Source organism: Chrysochloris asiatica, unplaced genomic scaffold (assembly GCF_000296735.1).
Source record: "Chrysochloris asiatica unplaced genomic scaffold, ChrAsi1.0 scaffold00169, whole genome shotgun sequence".
In the NCBI taxonomy this organism is placed as follows: Eukaryota; Metazoa; Chordata; class Mammalia; order Afrosoricida; family Chrysochloridae; genus Chrysochloris; species Chrysochloris asiatica.
In genome coordinates, this window is record NW_006408687.1 from 6,570,904 (window position 1) to 6,580,372 (window position 9,469).

The 9,469-nt window shown below is 40.3% G+C and overlaps 1 pseudogene; it reads right to left on the minus strand.

Moving 5' to 3' along the window:
- Positions 1-4,681: 4,681 nt before the first annotated feature.
- The window catches only part of LOC102830407, a 15,188-nt pseudogene continuing 10,400 nt past the window's right edge, over positions 4,682-9,469 (minus strand).

Here is a 9,469-nt window from a genome sequence, read left to right on the forward strand (position 1 = left end):
CACACCCAAAAAGATGACTTCAGGACAAGAAAAATTTTGGAGCAAAGAAACCATCTGTGCACACACACATAAAAAAAACAACAACAAAATGACTGCAATTAATTCACGTTGTTGTTGTTAGGTGCCATCAGCTTGGTACCAACTCATAGCTAACCTATATACAACAGAACGAAACACTGCCCGGTCCTGTGCCAACCTCATAATCGTTGCTATGTTCAAGCCCAATACATTCCATAATCATTGCTATGCCACTGTATCAATACATTCCGTTAGTGGTCTTTCACTTTTTTTCTGACCCTCCACTTTAACAAACATGATATCCTTCTCCAGGGACTGGTCCCTCCTGACAACATGTCTGAAGTAAAAGACATGAAGTCTGGCCATTCTGGCTTCCAAGGAGCATTGTGACTGTACTTCTTCCAACAAAGATTGACATGTTCTTTTGGCAGTCCAAAGTACTTTTAATATTCTCCTCCAACACCGTAACTCAACTACATCGATTCTGAAGGCTTCCTTATTCAGTTTCAACTTTCACTTGCATATGATGTTATTGAAAATACAATGGCTTGGGTCAAAATGACATCTTTGCTCTTCAAAATTTTAAATAGGTCTTGTGCAGCACATTTGCCTAATGCAATACATTGTTTTATTTCTTGACTGCTGCTTCCATGAGTGTTGATTATTGATCCAAGCAAAATGAAGACTTTGACAATGTCAATTTCTTCTCCATTTATCTTGATGCTATTTATTGGTCCAGTGGTGAGGAATTTTGTTTTCTTTACATTAAGGCACAACCCATACTGAAGGCTGTAGTCTTTGATCTTCATCAGTAAGCATTTTATGTCCTCTTCACTTTCAGCAAGCAAGATTGTGTCATCTGCATATTGAAGGCTGTTAATGAGTCTTCCTCTAATCTTGATGCCATATAATCCAGCTTCTCAGATTATGTGCTCAGCATACAGATTGAATAAGTGTGGTGAAAGAATACAACCTTGGTGCACACCTTTCCTAATTTTAAACCATTTTAAACCATTCAGTGTTCCCTTGTTCTGTTCAAACATCTGCCTCTTGTTTTATGGATAGGTTCCTCATGAGAATAATTAAGTGTTCTGAAATGCTTATACTTCACAATGTTGTCCATAGCTTGTCATGATCCACACATTCAAAAGCCTTTGTGTAGTCAGTAAAGCACAGGTAAACATTTTTCTGATATTCTCTGCTTTTAGCCAAGATCCATCTGCCATCAGCAGTGATAAACCTCGCTCCACATCCTCTTCTGAATCCACTTTGAACCTCTGGCAGTTCTCTGCCAATGTATGTTTGCAGTTGTTTTTTGATTATCTTTAGCAAAACTTTACTTGCATTCAGTATCAGTGGTAATGTCTGATGATTTCTGCATTCTGTTATGTTACCTTTCTTTGGAATGGGCACAAATATGAATCTCTTCCAGTCAGCTGGCCAGTCAGTTGTCATTCAAATTTCTTGGCATAGATGAGTGAATGCCTCCAGTGCCTCATCAATTTATTGAAAGATTTCGATTGCATCCCATCAACTCCTGGTGCCATGTTCTTTGCTGATGTAATTGAAATTAAAATTGGGAATTGTGGTTAGAGAAAACTTGAAAGCCTGTAACTGATTGGACTCCCTAAAAGGGCAATTATAATTTGCTCAGGAAACTATGCTTCTTGTTAACCCTTTATAGGGCCTTAGGTGGAATCCTGAGCCCCACCCAGAACTTTCTGAGTTGGGACGTTCCCACTTAAAAAGGCATACAGTACAACCCAGATCTGCTGGGACAACAGAAGATTCTTATTGAAAGAAAGACCTGCAGAAAAAAAGCAGACTGCTTGGCTGTTTGAATACCAAGCAAGCCGTTTGCTTTGGAGACATCAAGGCAAGAAAAGTCAGTCCATCAGGCAAGTCCCCCTTCTAGGACTGAAACACGAAGGGAACCTGAAAGCAATCTAGTATGACTCCTGGTGATCACCTGGTTCTACTTGTGAGTGGACATGGGGAAATGCAGCAATGAAGACATAGACTGAGTTTGGCCATGTTCCATTGACATCTGTTGACCTTGAGATGAGAGAGAGAAGAGGAAGGGCTGGTTGGTTTGAAGTTTACGGAGATGCGTTAACCCCTAAATCCATGGGCACTGACCTAGCCACAGGAGCCTAGAGCTGAGAATGAAGCAGCCAGCTGGTTTGAAGTTCAGGGAGATGTGTGTGAACTCCGAAACTTGCAGTTAGGACCCATTTGACCTAGCTTGGATGGCTCTTTTACCAAAACTCGACCAGATGAAGATAAAGATGCTTAATATTGTGGGCAAGTGTAAATTGCTCCAGTGAACTGGGCTTTTTGCTTATGGATGTAGTTGCTCAAAACTCTAACCAAAATGGAAGGATTCTTCATATCAAGGAACAAGTTTGCTTCCACAGTGCTCTGGGTTGGTAGGAATGGGTAATGTAGACACTAAATATCAAAAAAGTTGGTTCTATAAAGGTATGATATGGCTGGCTTACAAGCTTTCACAAATGTGCTTAGTTTCAGAATGAGGGGGGTAAGGTAGAAACCCCACTGAAGAGTTTTCCTCTTTTCCAGATGGATTTGGTGAAAGGAGATAATGGTGATTGAATTTTTTTATTTTTTTTTAAGTTTTTATTGTGAATTGAGTGATAGTTTGCATAGGAGAACATCAGCTTTACATTCACCTATCATATTTTGTTTTTTGCAATGATTACAATCCCCTCCATGCATCATCAAGCAACCAAAGGGTACACCCCGCAACCCTGCCCCCCGGCCATTGGTGATAGAATTTTATTATTCAATTGTGAATCATTGCTAGCAGGAATAATTGTGATGGTCACAACTGTAATTGTAGAAGATGTGTAAATAAAAGGGGGGAGTAGTTAATCTTTCATTTTAGGCACAGACAGTCCCTGAACCATGAGTAGAGCATGAGATCCTACCTAGAAAAGTGGTGACAGGGAAAACAGCGGCAGAGGCGGTGGCGTGGAGAGACAGAGCAGCTGTGGGCTCTAGGTCCATGGACTGAGTAAGGCTGTGTGTTTGAGGGCAGGAGGCTGACTTGCAGAACATGCCCTTTAGACATTTAAATGAATATTTTTTTGTTTTGTTTTCTATGTGTATATCAAATATTTTTGCTTTACTCATTTGTGAAATATAAGATGTAAAAGAGAAGCCATAAGGAGGAAGTAGGATAACTGTTGTTGCAAGGAGGGCATTGTAATCACTGAGATGAAACAAAGTGTTGAATGTAAAATGATGATCTTGTCTGTAAATTTTCACTCAATTCATGATAAAAAGTTAAAAATGTAAATATACTTTAAGGCAAAAACCTTGTTTCTTACAAGAAAGGACATTATCTCATGATTAAAGGTCAATTGAACAAGAAGATATAACCATAATAAATATCTATGCTTCCAATGAAACAGCCTCAAAATGCATAAATCAAACTCTAATAAAATTTTAGAAAGAAATAGGTAACTCTACAACAATAGTAGGAGATTTTACTATACCATTGTTAAAAAAGGACAGAACAATTAGATAGAAACTAAGCAAAGACACAGAGGAACTAAATGACACAATTAATCAACTTGACCTCACAGGTTTAGACAGAGAACTCAACCCAAAAACGGCATGATGCACATACTTTCCATGTCAGTACACACGGAACAGTCTCCAGAATAGACCATATGTTAGGCCACAAAGTAAGTCCCAAAATCTCTGAGGAATTTAAAATGCATGCCTCCGTCTCTCTCTTCCTGGAGAGCTGCAGGTTTCTCATGAACAGCAGCAATTCATAGATACACCAAATGTCTGTGTGACTTTTGTTGTTGTTGTTGGGTACCATCGAGTCAACTCCGACTCATAGAAACCCTATATGACAAAGTCGATCTGCCTCAGGATTTCCTAGAATGGAATCTTTATAGAAACAGATCACCAGGTCTTTTCTCCCTCACAGTCTGGAGGGTTCTAACTGTCCACCTTTCAGGAGCTACTAGGGCAACCGGGGCTACTGCATGACCTTCAAATATTGGCAGTTGGGGATCCCTCAGACCTCTAGGCACAAAGAGAAAAAGTATAGGTAGTGTAGTGGGTTATGCATTGGACTGCTAACTGCCAGGTCAGCAGTTCAAATCCACCAGCGGCTCTACAGGAGAAAGATGAGTCTTTCTGCTCCCTTAAAAATTTACAGCCTCAGAAACCCTATCTATACAGGATCTCTATGAATTATAACCGACTCGATGGCACACCACCACCAACACCACCATTGTACTCTTAGATAAGACCTGCCTTACTGCAGACCCTGTTCGCTTTTTTGTCTTTCTTTTCCTAGATTGCTGGGAACTGATTTGGAAAGCACACAATACCATGCTTTCTGAAGGGCTTACATAGGAAACAGATGTTCAAATTCAGCTTGGGTTTATGTTCTTTTGTGGTAGGTAATTTCTTGGCTAACCTCTCTGCCTGACATATTGCCACCCAGTTGATGTTCCATGGGGACTGTGTTCCAACAAAGCAACTAAGGACGTAGAGCCTTCTGAACAGGTTATTGTAAGGAGACAACCTCTGGCTTCACCAGGCAGCAGGCAGAGGCTCTCAGGAGAAGCCAGTCTTGGTCACCAGATGGTGGAATGATGTCGTTGGATGCTAGCCTTTGCTAGCTAGGAGCCCCAAGCCTCCCAACAGGGCTTTCAACATGACGGATGGTAGCAGGCTGGAGGACCCACTGCACAGGAGTGGCCTGAGAGAGTGCAAGGCATGGCTCAGACTCTGGGGACCAATAGGAAGAAGGAAATTGGAGGGACAAGAAACTTTTCATGTTTTAGAACCTAGGATAAGAAACTCTGTCTTCCTGATTGACTGGAAACCATATGTTACATTCCGCCAGCTGCCAGCTGACCTAGGTAGTCCCCTTGTTCCCAATAATTATTTTTAGTTGAACTTTGACTCCTGAGTGCACATAACTTTCTCAACACACTATGAGGTCAACCTTTTAACTCTTTTTCAGAATTGTGTGGGGAAATGAATAATGTCTGGGGCTGGAAGGATCGTGGCAGACGGGAGTATGCTTCATCAGAGCCTTTTCTTTTTGAAGTTGATTTATTTCTTATGTTGAAATTAAACATATGACCAATAGACTTTTGAACTGTATATGTGAATTTTCTAGCTATACCCATTAATAATCCATCTAATTGACCAATAAAACCTAGCATTAACCAAGAATCACCAATTCATTTTCAATTAAGTCAGGAGAACCAATCATATCTCTCATATAGAAAAATTACCTAAGATTTAAAAGTAACAAAAGATAGCAGCTATACAGTGTCAAGCATAAAGCTTTACAAAATAACTCAGCAGAACCCTAAAATCTTGATTTTTACAGAAACAGAAACTTCCCTGAAAGTTAGGGAGTTTGACCAAATTCACATAACAAATAAATGGAAGAACTCATATTCAAATGCTAGCATCCTAGTTCCAGAACCCAGGCTCTGAAATACTACCCTGCATTCATCTCTGTTTCCGTTACTTGTATCTATAAGGAATTTCTCAATTGCATGTTACTCAAATGTGTGGTCATAAGAGCTCTTAGTCTACATGGTATCCTCATTCATATTTAATATTGGTAAATTTATTTTCTAATATTGGTGATGTCTATCATCTCTTTTAGTTGCTGTTGTTTAGTCCAGCTAGAGGCTTATTGACTTGATTAGTCTTTTACAAAAGAGCTCGTTTTTCTCTATTTTGCCCATTTTTAAGTTTAATTAATATCCATCCTTAAGTTTAATTCCTACTTTCTACTTTCTTTCGGGTTATTTTGCTCTTCATTTTTAGCTTTACTAAAAAGGTGTTGATTTTTAAACTTACTTTGTTCTAATACAGTTGACCCTTTTAATACATGGCTTTGAACTGCCTGGGCCCATTTATACACAGATTTAAAAAATACATCATGTAATGCTAATCATCCCCAAGTGAGCAATTTGGCTTTCCAGAAAATTGTGTGTAGCAATAAAAAGTGATCTCTCAAAGTTCTACAACATTTTTCATTGTGTTTCGTGCAATACTGTAAACCTTCAATAATTCCAGGAGAACCATATAAAGGGTCAGCCATCCAAGGCACGCCAGCGGCTTTCTTCACTTGGAGTAACAAAGGAAAGAGAATCAGGAATAAGAGGAGGATATAGAATGTGTGAGCTGGTAGCGTAGTGGTTACGAATCAGGCTGTGAACCTTAAGGTCAGTGGTTCGAAACTACCAGCCACACCATAGGAGAAAGATGAGGTTTTCTATTCCCGTAAAGATTTACACCCTCGGAAACCTTGTACAGGGTCACCATGCGTCGGAACCGACTCAATGGCACTTAACAACAACAACAACAAGTGATGTTCAAAGTGCTCCCAAGAAGCAGAGAAAAGTCATGAGAGTATAAGAAAAAAGTTGGATTGCTGGAAATGTGCCATAGATTGAGCTCTGTAGCTGTGGTTGCCCATCATTTAAATATAAACAATCCAGTGCAAAGACCACTGTTAATAAAGAAAAGGAAATCTGTGAAGCTTTCACTACAGCTATACCAGCACGCCCCAAATCCTTGAATCTCATATTGTAAATGTAGCTTTTATGTGAGAGCAGTATATGATACAATGTTGTTGTCATTAGGCGCTGTCCAATCGGCTCTGACTCATAGGCACCCTATACACATCAGAACAAAGAACCGCTCTGTCTTGCACCATCTTCATGACTGTTGCTATGTTTGAATCCATTGTTGCTGCCACTGTGCCAATCCATCTCACTGGGGGTCTTCCTCTTTGTCGCTGGTTCCTACTTTAGCAAGCCCTATGTCCTTTTTCTCTGCTATTCATATTGTCCAGAGAAAACAATCATTGGAGAAGGATGTCATGCTGGGTAAGGTGGAGGGTCAGAGAAAAAGAGGAAGACCTCTAATGAGATGGATTGGCCAGGTGGCATCATTGATGGACTCAAGTGTGGCAGCGGTAGTGAGGTTGGCCCAGGATTGGACATTGTTTTGTTCTGCTGTGCATGGGGTCACTATGAGTTGGTTCCGACTCGATGGCACCTGACAACAACAACAACATGTGCTTTTTCAGAGACTGGTCCTTCCTGACAACATGTCTGAAGTATATGAGATGAAGTCTTACCATCCTCACTTCTAAGGGACTTTCTGGCTGTACTTCTTCCAACACAAATTTATTTATTCTTCTGGTAGTCCACAGTACTTTCAGCCTTCCTGTCCAACACCACAATTCAAATACATCAATTTTTCTGTAGTCTTCCTTATTTACTGTCCAGCTCTCACATTGCTTATGAGGTGATTGAAAATACCATGGATTGGGTCAGGTTCCCCTTAGTCCTCAAAGTGGCATCTTTGTTCTTTAATACTTTAAAGGGGTCCTTTGCAGTAGATATGTCCAGTTCAATACGTTGTTTGATTTCTTGATTGCTAGCTACGTGAGAAGGAGCTCTGATAACATAGTGGGTATGAACTGGGATGCTAGCCTCAAGGTCAGTAGTTAGAATCTACCAGTTGCTCCACGGGACAAAGATGAGACTTTCTGCTTCCACAAGATTTACAGCCTCAGAAATTTTAAACAGGTTTACTGTGCATTGGAACTGACTTGGTGACACAAAAGTACCACCACTTATATGAGCACTGATTGTGGATCCAAGTAAAATAAAATCTTTGACATCATCTTTTTCCTATTTATCATGATGCCATCTTTTTGTGAGTGATGTTTACCTTGGGCTGTCTTCTTTTTGCATATTGTTTTCTCCACATCCTCTCATTCTCAGAGATCTCTTCTTCAGAGAACTCACTGTCACCCACCTTGGTTCTTGGCTCTTCCACTATATCTTCAGGTGCAAAGAAGACTTGTCCATGATGACTTCAAAATCACCCCTAGCTATCATTTGGACCAAAGCATGGTCTTTAGTCTTGGCAGCAATTTTGCAATATGTTATAAATAAATTTGAGATTCTGATTGTCCAGCAGCTCTTTCCCTCCCACCTTGGACAGGTGAATATCAATGAAGATATTCACTCCATTGGCTTTCCAGGTGCAGGATCTCCTTTATAAGTCATCTAGAAAAAGCTTGATTCTGCTCTCTTCTCTGTCATTTTGCCTCAGCACCTCAAAGGACTTCCTTAAAGTCAAACTAATCAGTACATAGTATTTGTCCAGGTGTAGCCTGTCAATCCCCTTTGACTCTTCATTCATGGTTTGTCAAAGGTCTGAATGAACAGGTGTTCTGTAGGAGAGGTTCATCTGCATCCACATGCGAGGAGTCTTGAACATATTTTCAATGGCTGAAATATTCTTGGCTGAAGCCTCCTGTCTCCCTCTGCAACTTCATGATGCTGTACTAGCCCAACTTCTTTACCGCCCAGTCCCAGATTCCCTTCTCTTGAGTGTCACCTTCTAGACACTCAAGATTTAGGCCAGTTGCTTGGCAGGGACCATTGCACCTACTGAAGAATCTCAGACCACAGAGCACTGGTCCCCTCTGCCACCTGTGCCAAGAGCACAGTGTCCCAAGAGCATGACTCCCTTTTTGTTTTGTTTCATTTTTACATTTGAGATGTAATCCATACTAAAGGCTGTATTCTTTGATCTTCATCATTAAGTGCATCCAGTCCTCTCCACTTTCAACAAGCAAGGTTGTGTCATCTGCGTATTGAAAGACATAAATGAGCCTTCCTTCAATCCTGATGACGAGTTCTTCATATAATGCAGTATCTCTGATTATTTTCTCAGCATACAGAGTAAATATGGTGAAAGGATGCAACAATGACACACACCTTTCCTGAATTTAAGCCATGCAATATCCCCTCATTTGCTCAAACAAATGTCTCATGATCTAAGTACAGGTTCTCGATGAGCAAAATTAGATGTTCTGAAATTTTCATTCTTTGCATAGTTTGGTAAGATCCACATAGTCAAATACTTTTGAATAATCAATTAAACAAGTAAACATATTTCTGGTGTGAGGCTGTAGGATAAGCACTGGACTGTCAACCTCAAGGCTGGCGGTTCAAACCCACCAACTGCTCCCCAGAAACCCTATACAGGGTGGCAGTGAGTTGGAACCTACTTGACTGCAGTTAACAACAACAGCAAAACATCTTTCTGGTATTCTCTGCTTGCAGTCAAGAACTGATATCAGCAATGAAATCCATTATTCAAGAGTCTCTTCTGAATCCAGCTTGACTTTCTGGCATCTCCCTGTCTATGCACAGTGACAACTGTTTTTGAATCATCTTCAGCAAAATTTTACTTGCATGAGATATTAATGATATTGTTAAGTAGTTTCTGCATTCTGTAGGGTCATCTTTCTTTGGAATGGACACAATCACAATATGGCTCTTTTCCCATCCAATGTTTAAATAACTATCTTCCAAATTTCTTGGCGTAGACTAGTGAACGCCTCCACTAG